Here is a 12,712-nt window from a genome sequence, read left to right as displayed (position 1 = left end):
TCTCTCTCTCTCTCTTCACTTTCTAGTTACGGTGTTTTATTTCTTCTCCCATATCTCTCCACTTCCTGACCTCACACACACACTGCGACCTTCTCCTGCTGGTCACAGACAAGTGTCCCTCGACCATGTGGTAGTCTGGTCAGGAGGAGACACGCGGCGCTGCCAACCAGCACTTCCACTCTCCATGATGGTCTGCGTCACACGCCAGTCATTAGTCACTCAGTCATTCATTCAGTCACTGTTCATCAAGTGTAGAGAGGCGCATGACTGACCCGAGATGAGGGACCACATAGTGTGGGTCAGGAGGAGACGAACATGTTCTGAGGAGGAGGAGCAAGACCCACAGGGATGTACTGTGTGTGTGTGTGTGTGTGTGTATGTGTGTGTGTTTGTGTGTGTGTGTGTGTGTGTGTGTTTGTGTGTGTGTGTGTTTGTGTGTGTGTGTGTGTGTGTGTGTGTGTGTGTGTGTGTGTGTATGTGTGTGTGTTTGTGTGTGTGTGTGTGTGTGTGTGTGTGTGTGTGTGTGTGTGTGTGTGTGTGTGTGTGTGTGTGTGTGTGTGTGTGTATGTGTGTGTGTGTGTGTGTGTGTGTGTATGTGTGTGTGTGTGTGTATGTGTGTGTGTGTGTGTGTGTGTGTGTGTGTGTGTGTGTGTGTGTGTGTGTATATGTGTGTGTGTGTGTGTGTGTGTGTGTGTGTGTGTGTGTGTGTGTGTGTGTGTGTGTGTGTGTGTGTGTGTGTGTGTGTGTGTGTGTGTGTGTGTGTGTGTGTGTGTGTGTGTGTGTGTGTGTGTGTGTGTGTGTGTGTGTTGTGTGTATGTGTGTGTGTGTGTGTGTATGTGTGTGTGTGTGTGTGTGGTCTGCTGTTGTGTGTGTGTGTGTGTGTGTGTGTGTGTGTGTGTGTGTATGTAATATGTGATGTTTGTGTTGAGTATCATGTTGTGTTCTGTATGGTATCGTTGTGTGTGTATTAGTCCAACATACACTCTAGATATGTGTCTGTAAAATGTCCCCAGTTCGTTCATTCCTCTGCCACTCTCACATTATCATGCATTTTACATCTGGTTTAACAAGTTCCTTGGCTTCATTTCATGTAATGTTGTCTGGTTGTTCTAACTCTACATTTCTGTTTACTGTCCACATCATCGATATGTTTACTGTCCACATCATCGATGTTTACTGTCCACATCATCGATATGTTTACTGTCCACATCATCGATATGTTTACTGTCCACATCATCGATATGTTTACTGTCCACATCATCGATATGTTTACTGTCCACATCATCGATATGTTTACTGTCCACATCATCGATATGTTTACTGTCCACATCATCGATATGTTTTGAAAACTTAAGGATTGTGATCAGGTCACTCCTCACTCTTCTGTCTTCCAAGATGGGCCTATTTAAAGTCTCTAAGTTTTCCACTTAACTCAGCTCTCTTTATTCTGGTGGTATCATTGTTGCCCTCTTCTGGACCTTCTCTATTAGCTGGATGTGCATTTTGAGTTGCGGTGACCAAATCTGAAAAACATATTCTAGTTTTAGCCTTATGTGGCGCATGAAAAATATTCTGAATATTTCTTTATCCGTATAATTCTCCGGCAGACACTTTGTCTCCTGATATGGCAGGTTAGGAAGGTTAGGGAAGATGTCAACTCCCAAAACTTTCTCACATGCTGAATTCTGAAGCATAGTTCCTGCTAGCCAATGATCATACTGAAGCCATCTTTCACTCCGTCATCCCGACGTTTTCTTATGTTGGGAAACATTGTCTTGAGGACTGACATGAGTGGAAAGAGTATCGTCTTCTTGAGCGCCTTCCCTCACTCTTCTCACTCCGAGGAAAAAAGAAAAAATGTTATCGTGCTGAGCTCGCCTCCAGCTGCTTGCGACGACTGAGGTTCTCCTGAGCCCATGTTCAGCTGGGGAGCGTAGTGCTTTCCTGAGACGTGTAGCTGCTGGTATGAACGAGGCCTTCTGCTACCAGTCCTCTGCTAGCAGGATAATGTTCACCTTGACTCGTCTACTGAGACCTTACCGTGGAAGAGTGACGTCCTCTTGACCCCATACATTACTGAGGAGAATGTCGACGTCGTGACACACTGTGTTGCCTGGAAGTACGACGACCTCCTCATTACTTTCACCGTTTGTATACACGTCATCCCGCTGAAACTACCTGCTACCAAGGAGGCATCTTCCTCCGGAGCATTTCCGCTGCCATGAATGTAGGATTTGAATCCATTTATCACTTGGAAGATGTATGTCATGAAACCCTTCACCGCTGAGAAGCTTAAGCTCCTCCAGATACCTTCCACTGCCGACAAGAGTCTGTTCCCAGTGAGACTAACACTTGCGAGGAAGTTTAACATTTTCCTGAAATCTTGTGCCGCCAGAGGGCGTCCCACTCGAGAAACCAGCTACCTTTAGCAGTCGTATCGTTGACCCAGAAACTTCTGCAGGTTAGAACAACGATTTCATCCTAATTCTATTTTCTGGTAAAAACGTCCTTACCTTGAAGCTTCGCTCTGCAAAGTCTGACATCCCCATAGACTTGATCCTGGCAATAATCATGTGAACTTGAGACTTTCTCTGTGAAGGTTAATAGCCTCTTGAAACTCGACCTCGGAAAAGTAACTTTTGCATGAAACCTCAACCTGGGGAAGGTGCCGTCGTCAGCAAGCCTCACACTGAGGAGAATATCATCTGTATGCAAGACATACAGGGAGGACATGTGATCAATAACTCGCATTGTACCCAGGCCAGATGAAGACTAATATTTCACTTCGCTGCAGCACTTGACATCCATCATGCAGGGTCTTAAGACTTTCTCTTTTTCCAGTGTATTATTTCAACATCGTCTCAACTTAAGACGTGTGTAGTGTATCAAGTGATGATGGTAGTAACTCTGATAGTTAACTTCATCTTCACAACAAACGTGTCGTGTGCTCGATAAGGAAAGCTACACCAGCTCGATCACACGCCTCCTATCTGCCCTGACCTCCTGCTTGCTCATAAAGGCAAGATGATCCTTCAGTGCCAGACGTTCTTGCCAAGGGACTCGAGATCCATTAACCATCCCAAGACAACTCGGGCTATCCCATTTAACCGACTAATTCCATTAAAACTAATAATGGCAGGTCATAAGAGTTCATGGAATATGCATGGGGTCATTCGACTGCAAGGAAATTAGTTAAGAATATCACGAGATGCAAATTGCATCACGTTGGTTATGCCGTCATTCAAGCATAAGTGCACAATGGCTTCTCAGAGGGATAAGTTGCAATACAATTCATGAATATACATACGAGGCCAGAGCGGAAGATCATTTTGGAGACCTTGGATGAGACATTTCAGTGTCATTTCTTCTGCAAAAAATTGGCTGGAATATGCATGAGTTGCATCTCTTTGATATGAAACACCGGAAACATCAGCACAAAGACAGCTGGTGCAAGAACTGGACAAGGAAAGGAATCCATTAGTGTCCTCTGTAAACAACTCACTCGCTTCACCCTAAACTGCGCCTCATCTTCCTAGTCATCCGCTCTGTCAAAACCCACTGTAAGAAAGCTGCAAACAACACACAAGAGAGCACTCAAACAGGCACTAGCAACCAAGCAACCATAAACACTCAACAATAACACAATGAAAAAAGATTCTCGTAGTACCACCTCAGTATGCTCGGCAACCCGTTTTTTGTAACATTATGAGACTTTTCCCAGCTTAATCACCCACCAGCTGACCACTACCCCTTCTTAAAAAGCTTTCACACTTCACCTGGATATACTCATATATCTCCGAACCCCTAGAAACACGACACCAACACAACACATACACACCGAAATGACCCGACGAACACTGTAAATCCGCGCTCCCTACCTGAACGCCTCCCATCAGACATCTGCCCATCTGAAACTACTTTCTCCGAGACATGTGCGAGTTGCACCTTCTCGTCTGTGCTCATGACACCGCCCATCTCTACAACATTACACATAGTAATTCAATATATATATATATATATATATATATATATATATATATATATATATATATATATATATATATATATATATATATATATATATCATTTTTCTTATTTTGCTTTGTCGCTGTCTCCCGCGTTAGCGAGGTAGCGCAAAGAAACAGATGGCCCAACCCACCCACATACACATGTATATACATACACGTCCACACACGCAAAAATACATACCGATACATCTCAAAGTATACATATATATACACACACACATATATACACATGTACATAATTCATACTGTCTGCCTTTATTCATTCCCATCGCCACCTCGCCACACATGAAATAACAACCCCCTCCCCCTTCATGTGCGCGAGGTAGCGCTAGGAAAAGACAATAAAGGCCACATTCGTTCACATTCAGTCTCTAGCTGTCATGTAATAATGCAACGAAACCACTGCTCCCTTTCCAGTTCCAGGCCCCACAGAACTTTCCATGGTTTACCCCAGACGCTTCACATGCCCTGGTTCAATCCACTGACAGCACGTCGACCCCGGTATACCACATCGTTCCAATTCACTCTATTCCTTGCACGCCTTTCACCCTCCTGCATGTTCAGGCCCTGATCGCTCAAAATCTTTTTCACTCCATCTTTCCACCTCCAATTTGGTCTCCCACTTCTCCTCGTTCCCTCCACCTCTGACACATTTATCATCTTTGTCTATTTTTCCTCACTCATTCTCTTCATGAGACCAAACCATTTCAAAACACCCTCTTCTGCTCTCTCAACCACACTCATTTTATTACCACACATCTCTCTTACCCTATTATTACTTACTCGATCAAACCACCTCACACCACATATTGTCCTCAAACATCTCATTTCCAGCACATCCACCCTCCTCCTCCTCACTACCCTATCTATAGCCCACGCCTCGCAACCATAAAACATTGTTGGAACCACTATTCCTTCAAACATACCCATTTTTGCTTTCCGAGATAATGTTCTCGACTTCCAAACATTCTTTAAGGCTCCCAGAATTTTTGCCCCCTCCCCCACTCTATGATCCACTTCCGCTTCCATGGTTCCATCCGTTGCCAAATCCACTCCCACATATCTAAAACACTTCACTTTCTCTAGTTTTTCTCCATTCAAACTTGCCTCCCAATTGACTTGCCCCTCAACCCGACTGTACCTAATAACCTTGCCCTTATTCACATTTACTCTCAGCTTTCTTCTTTCACACACTTTACCAAACTCAGTCACCAGCTTCTGCAGTTTCTCACACGAATCAGCCACCAGCGCTGTATCATCAGCGAACAACAACTGACTCACTTCCCAAGCTGTCTCCTCCAAAACAGACTGCAAACTTGCCCCTCTTTCCAAAACTCTTGCATTCACCTCCCCAACAACCCCATCTATAAACAAATTAAACAACCATGGAGATATCACACACCCCTGCCGCAAACCCACATTCACTGAGAACCAATCACTTCCCTCTCTTCCTACACGTACACATGCCTTACATCCTCGATAAAAACTTTTCACTGCTTCTAACAACTTGCCTCCCACACAATCTAATCTTAGTACCTTCCACAGAGCATCTCTATCAACTCTATCATATGCCTTTTCCAGATCCATAAATGCTACATACAAATCCATTTGCTTTTCTAATTATTTCTCACATACATTCTTCAAAGCAAACACCTGATCCACACATCCTCAACCACTTCTGAAACCACACTGCTCTTCCCCAATCTGATGCTCTGTACATGCCTTCACCCTCTCAATCAATACCCTCCCATATAATTTCCCAGGAATACTCAACAAACTTATACCTCTGTAATTTGAGCACTCACTCTTATCCCCTTGGCTTTGTACAATGGCACTATGCAAGCATTCCGCCAATCCTCAGGCACCTCACCATGAATCATACATACATTAAATAACCTTACCAACCAGTCAACAATACAGTCACCCCCTTTTTTAATAAATTCCACTGCAATACCATCCAAACCCGCTGCCTTGACGGCTTTCATCTTCCACAAAGCTTTTACTACCTCTTTTCTGTTTACCAAATCATTCTCCCTATCCCTCTCACTTTGCACACCACCTCGACCAAAACACCCTATATCTGCCACTCTATCATCAAACACATTCAACAAACCTTCAAAATACTCACTCCATCTCCTTCTCACATCACCACTACTTGTTATCACCTTCCCATTACCCCCTTCACTGAAGTTCCCATTTGCTCCCTTGTCTTACGCACTTTATTTACCTCCTTCCAATGTTTTGGAAGAAAGTAAATAAATTGCGTAAGACAAGGGAGCAAATGGGAACTTAGTGAAGTGGGCTAATGGGGAGGTGATAACAAGTAGTGGTGATGTGAGGAGATGGGGTGAGTATTTTGAAGGTTTGTTGAATGTGTTTGATGATAGAGTGGCAGATATAGGGTGTTTTGGTCTAGATGGTGTGCGAAGTGAGAGGGATAGGGAGAATGATTTGGTAAACAGAAAAGAGGTAGTAAAAGCTTTGTGGAAGATGAAAGCCGGCAAGGCAGCGGGTTTGGATGGTATTGATGTGGAATTTATTAAAAAAGGGGGGTGAGTGTGCTGTTGACTTGTTGGTAAGGTTATTTAATGTATGCATGACTCATGGTGAGGTGCTTGAGGATTGGCGGAATGCTTGCATAGTGCCATTATACAAAGGCAAAGGGGATAAAAGTGAGTGCTCAAATTAAAGAGGTATAAGTTTGTTGAGTATTCCTGGGAAATTATATGGAAGGGTATTGATTGAGAGGGTGAAGGCATGTACAGAGCATCAGATTGGGGAAGAGCAGTGTGGTTTCAGAAGTGGTAGAGGATGTGTGGATCAGGTGTTTGCTTTGAAGAATGTATGTGAGAAATACTTAGAAAAGCAAATGGATTTGTATGGAGCATTTATGGATCTGGAGGAGGCATATGATAGAGTTGATAGAGATGGTCTGTGGAAAGTATTAAGAATATATGGTGTGGGAGGCAAGTTGTTAGAAGCAATGAAAAGTTTTTATCAAGGATGTAAGGCATATGTACGTGTAGGAAGAAAGTAAAGTGATTGGTTCTCAGTGAATGTGGGTTTGCGGCAGGGGTGCGTGATATCTCCATGGTTGTTTAATTTGTTTATAGATGGGGTTGTTGGGGAGGTGAATGCAAGAGTTTTGGAAAGAGGGGTAAGTTTGCAGTCTGTTTTGGAGGAGACAGCTTGGGAAGTGAGTCAGTTGTCGTTCGCTGGTGATACAGCGCTGGTGGCTGATTCGTGTGAGAAACTGCAGAAGCTGGTGACTGAGTTTGGTAAAGTGTGTGAAAGAAGAAAGCTGAGAGTAAATGTGAATAAGGGTAAGGTTATTAGGTACAGTAGGGTTGAGGTTGGTTGTTTAATTTGTTTATGGATGGGGTTGTTAGGGAGGTGAATGCAAGAGTTTTGGAAAGAGGGGCAAGTATGCAGTCTGTTGTGGATGAGAGAGCTTGGGAAGTGAGTCAGTTGTTGTTCGCTGATGATACAGCGCTGGTGGCTGATTCATGTGAGAAACTGCAGAAACTGGTGACTGAGTTTGGTAAAGTGTGTGAAAGAAGAAAGTTAAGAGTAAATGTGAATAAGAGCAAGGTTATTAGGTACAGTAGGGTTGAGGGTCAAGTCAATTGGGAGGTAAGTTTGAATGGAGAAAAACTGGAGGAAGTAAAGTGTTTTAGATATCTTGGAGTGGATCTGGCAGCGGATGGAACCATGGAAGCGGAAGTGAATCATAGAGTGGGGGAGGGGGCGAAAATTCTGGGAGCCTTGAAGAATGTTTGGAAGTCGAGAACATTATATCCGAAAGCAAAAATGGGTGTATTTGAAGGAATAGTGGTTCCAACAATGTTGTATGGTTGCGAGGCGTGGGCTATGGATAGAGTAATGCGCAGGAGGGTGGATGTGCTGGAATTGAGATGTTTGAGGACAATATGTGGTGTGAGGTGGTTTGATCGAGTAAGTAATGGAAGGGTAAGAGAGATGTGTGGAAATAAAAAGAGTGTGGTTGAGAGAGCAGAAGAGGGTGTTTTGAAATGGTTTGGTCACATGGAGAGAATGAGTGATTAAAGATTGACCAAGAGGATATATGCGTCAGAGGTGGAGGGAACGAGGAGAAGTGGGAGACCAAATTGGAGGTGGAAAGATGGAGTGAAAAAGATTTTGAGTGATCAGGGCCTGAACATGCAGGAGGGTGAAAGGCGTGCGAGGAATAGAGTGAATTGGAACGATGTGGTATACCGGGGTCGACGTGCTGTTAATGGATTGAACCAGGGCATGTGAAGTGTCTGTGGTAAACCATGGAAAGTTCTGTGGGGCCTGGATGTGGAAAGGGAGCTGTGGTTTCGGAGCATTATTACATGACATCTAGAGACTGAGTGTGAACGAATGTGGCCTTTGTTGTCTTTTCCAAGCGCTACCTCGCACACATGAGGGGGGAGGGGGATGTTATTCCATGTGTGGCGAGGTGGCGATGGGAATAGATAAAGGCAGACAGTATGAATTATGTACATGTGCATATATGTGTATGTCTGTGTGTGTGTATATAAATGTGTGCATTGAGATGCATAGGTATGTATATTTGCATGTGTGGACGTGTATGTATATACATGTGTATGTGGGTGGGTTGCGCCATTCTTTCGTCTGTCTCCTCGCTAACGCGGGAGACAGCGACAAAGGAAAATAAATAAATAAATAAGTATGTATATATATATATATATATATATATATATATATATATATATATATATATATATATATATATATATATATAGTTAATGCGATGGCTTTGATGTGGGGATTCACTTGCCACTGGCTTCTAAGCTGACATACAAAAAAAAAAAAAGAATGGCTCTGACCGCCCACTCACTCAGCATTTCTTCCACTCCATATTGATTATGAAAGCCGAGGAGAACTTCCTACCCACATTCATGAAGTGACGATGATCAAGAAGGGAACAATAATGGATGAGAGTTTATGATAGTCCGCATCAAAACCATCAGAGCGATACTGCAAACCTGATTTTTGACATAAACTGTAGTTACTGGGGAAAGTCCTCGACGAAGTGAGATCTTAAATAAAATAAAAAAAGTAGGCAAAATGAAACGAAGGAAAAATAAGAAAAAGTTGTGAGGAAGAATTACGAGATCTTAGTTGAGCATAGGAAGGGAAGGTGTAGGAGTATACATGGAGGAGATATCATGGCTCGCCAGTAGCTTGGTCTTATAAAATGCCTAGACCAGTTTTTCTGACATGGACGATGCAAGATGGTCCTGGCAATCATCACACCGACACACTTGTATGGACAATGATAACTCCCTGGGTGGCTACTGTCTACATGCCCCTGACACGGAGGGTGTAAGATGGCTTTGGTTATCCCTACAACACTCGTAAGTCAGGAGGGTAGTACTTCCCTGGGCTGCTACTGTCTACACACTTACTGCCATGAAGATTGTGAGATGGTTCCGTGCACCACATCACAACACACCAAGGTCAGGACAGAAGGACTTCCCTGGAGGGTGAAGCAAATACCTACCAAAGTTTCATCTAAAGTTTGGACAACGGCAGAAGATACAGACGGTCAGCAGTAGCGATGTTGGTCACTTATTGAAATGTATAACTTGTAGCATTTTATGTTATGCCGCGCTGGGTTCATCTAATGTGGCAACATGGATCCTTGGTTGTATTTTAGAACACATTTCTTGATGAACAGTAGAAGACAACAGGAATTCATCATAAAAGTACCTTAGGTTAAGAGTCTGTTAGATTTCTTATATCTCATTATCTTGATAATGAGAACTGGTGAATGGACTTTATATTTCTGACCGGCAAAAGGGCTGAGATACTTTCCCTCACAAGCGACTAATGATGAAGTCAGACGTCCAAGCTGGTCTTACACAAGTGACATCTGTCCAATTACGAGGGAACATAAGACACCTGTCAGGGAAGTCTTCACTTCCTGGACGCTGGCCCAAGGTGGAATCCTTTACGGCCAAGACTGGAGTTACTTCTCTTGATAATCTAATATGTAAATGATTAAATCTACCAGCTCAAATTTTACCTAGATGAGTTTGCTAGTGATACCACAATTATGAACCAAACTGCTAAGCGTCAGAGGTGTGAGTAATTCTATCGGATACTAACAAAACTGTGCCTCTGGTCGTACAAATGAACAATGACATCAAGTCCCAGAAATTTGGAAACTCGAAAAGCTGGAAAAAAGTTATAAACAGACCAGATGGTGAACAGCATATATCGGTAAACCAGTTATAAACAGACCAGATGGTGAACAGCATATATCGGTAAACCAGTTATAAACAGACCAGATGGTGAACAGCATATATCGGTAAACCAGTTATAAGCGTCGAGCTGTTAAAGAGTTGTGGGAGTTAACATTATGCTGATCTTGTCACCAGAACCTCATCATGTGTTAAGGATCGTGTGGGAATCAGCCTATGTTTTGGTCAGTGTCAAAAGCTCCTTCAGGTATACATGGAATAGAAGGGAGTGAATATAGTAGCAGACTACGGAATGTTTTTGAAGCAGTTTGTGATAGCAGAAGAGATCATAAACATAGAGCTTAGTGTGGAAAGAGCAGAAAAGCAAACACATGACATAAGACATAAATGTCCATAATCTTTATTTTGTAAACACACGTGCGATGAGGCTTTAGAAAACATTAACATAACAGTGAAAGGTTTTGACCCATACAAGGCTCATGGTCCCGATGAATTTTCACCATATGTACTAAGCATGTGTGCAAATACACTAGGCAAACCTCTTGAAATGATGTTTAACATCTCGCAGGTAAAAGGCAAGGTGATAAGAGAGTAGATAAAGGTAAACTTCATATCCATCTATAAGAAAGGAGACCGGGAACAGGCGCTGAACTACATACCAGTCTCCCTAACGTCTGTAAGGTTCTGGAAAAACTAATCGTAAAGCAAATGGATGACTTTCTACACAGGGAGAACTACCGCAGACCTTTGTGGTGTAGCGGCTAGCGTGGTTGACCATGACACATTCATAGGCCGTCTGGGGTCGAGAGCATAGGTTCGAATCCTGATTTCGGCAGTCTGTCCACAATCAACCCAGCGGCTCATCCTTCCCTAAGAGATGGTTGGTAAAATGGGTACCTAAATTTGTATATATATATATATATATATATATATATATATATATATATATATATATATATATATATATATATATCATTTCATTCATTATACCTGATCGCCGTTTCCCGCGTCAACGAAGTAGCACTAGGAAAACAGACAACAAAAGCCACAGTCGTTCACACTCACTCTCTAGCTGCCATGTGCAATGCACCTAAACCACACCTCCCTTTCCACGTCCAGGCCCCACAAAACTTTCCATGGTTTACCAGAGACGTTTCACATGTCCTGGTTCAGTCAATTGACAGCAAGTCGACCCCGGTATACCACATGGTTCCAATTCACTCTACTCCTTCCACGCCTCTCACCCTCCTGTATGTTCAGGCCTTGATTGCTCAAAATCTTTTTCACTCCATCCCTCCACCGACAATTTGGTCTCCCACTTCTCCTTGTTCTCTCCACCTCTGACACATACATCCTCTTTGCCAAAATTTCCTCATTCATTTTCTCCATGTATCCAAACAATTTCAATACACTCTCTTCTGCTCTCTTAACCACACTCGTTTTCATTACCACACATCTCTTTCATTATTTACTCGATCAAACCACCTCACACCACATATTGTCCTTAAATATTTCATTTCCAACACATCCACCCTCTCCGTACAACCCTATCTACAGCCCATACCTCGCAACCATGTAACCTTGTTGGAACTACTACTACTTCAAACATATCCATTTTTGCTCTCCGAGATAACGTTCTCTCCTTCCACACATTCTTCATTGCTCCCAGAGCCTTCGCCACCTCCCCCATAATGTGACTCACTTCCGCTTCCATGGTTCCATCCGCTGCTCCGGTGCTAAGTCCACCCCCAGATATCTAAAACACTTTACTACCTCCAATTTTTTTCCATTCAAACGCACATCTCAATTTACTTGTCCCTAATCCCTACTGAACCTAATAACCTTGCTCTTATTCACATTTACTCTCAACTTTCTCCTTTCACATACTCCTTCAAACTCAGTCGCCAACTTCTTCAGTCTCACTCAATCGGCCACTAGAGCTGTATCATTGGCGAACAACAACTGACTCACTTACCAGGCCTTCTAATCCCCAACGGATTGCATACTCGCCCCTCTCTTCAAAACTCTTTCATTTACCTCCCTAACCACCTTATCCATAAATGAAATAAACAAACATGGGGACATGACACACCTCTGTCGCAGACCGACATTCACTGGGATCCAATCACTTTCTTCTCTTCTTATTCGTACATATGCCTCACATCTATGGTAAAACTTTCAACTACTTCTAGCAATTTACCTCCCAAACCATATAATCTTAAGACCTTCCACAAAGGATCTCTATCCATCCTATCATATGCCTTCTCCAGATCCATAAATGCTACATACAAATCCATCTATTTTTCTAAGTATCTCTCACACAAATTCTTCAAAAAAAACACCTGATCCACACAACCTCTTCCACTTCTGAAACCACACTGCTCTTCCCCAATCTGATGCTCTGTGCATTCCCTCATCTTCTCAATCAATAACCTCCCATATAATTTCCTA

This window comes from Panulirus ornatus, chromosome 18 (assembly GCF_036320965.1).
Source record: "Panulirus ornatus isolate Po-2019 chromosome 18, ASM3632096v1, whole genome shotgun sequence".
NCBI lineage: Eukaryota > Metazoa > Arthropoda > Malacostraca > Decapoda > Palinuridae > Panulirus > Panulirus ornatus.
This window is presented reverse-complemented; position numbering follows the sequence as displayed.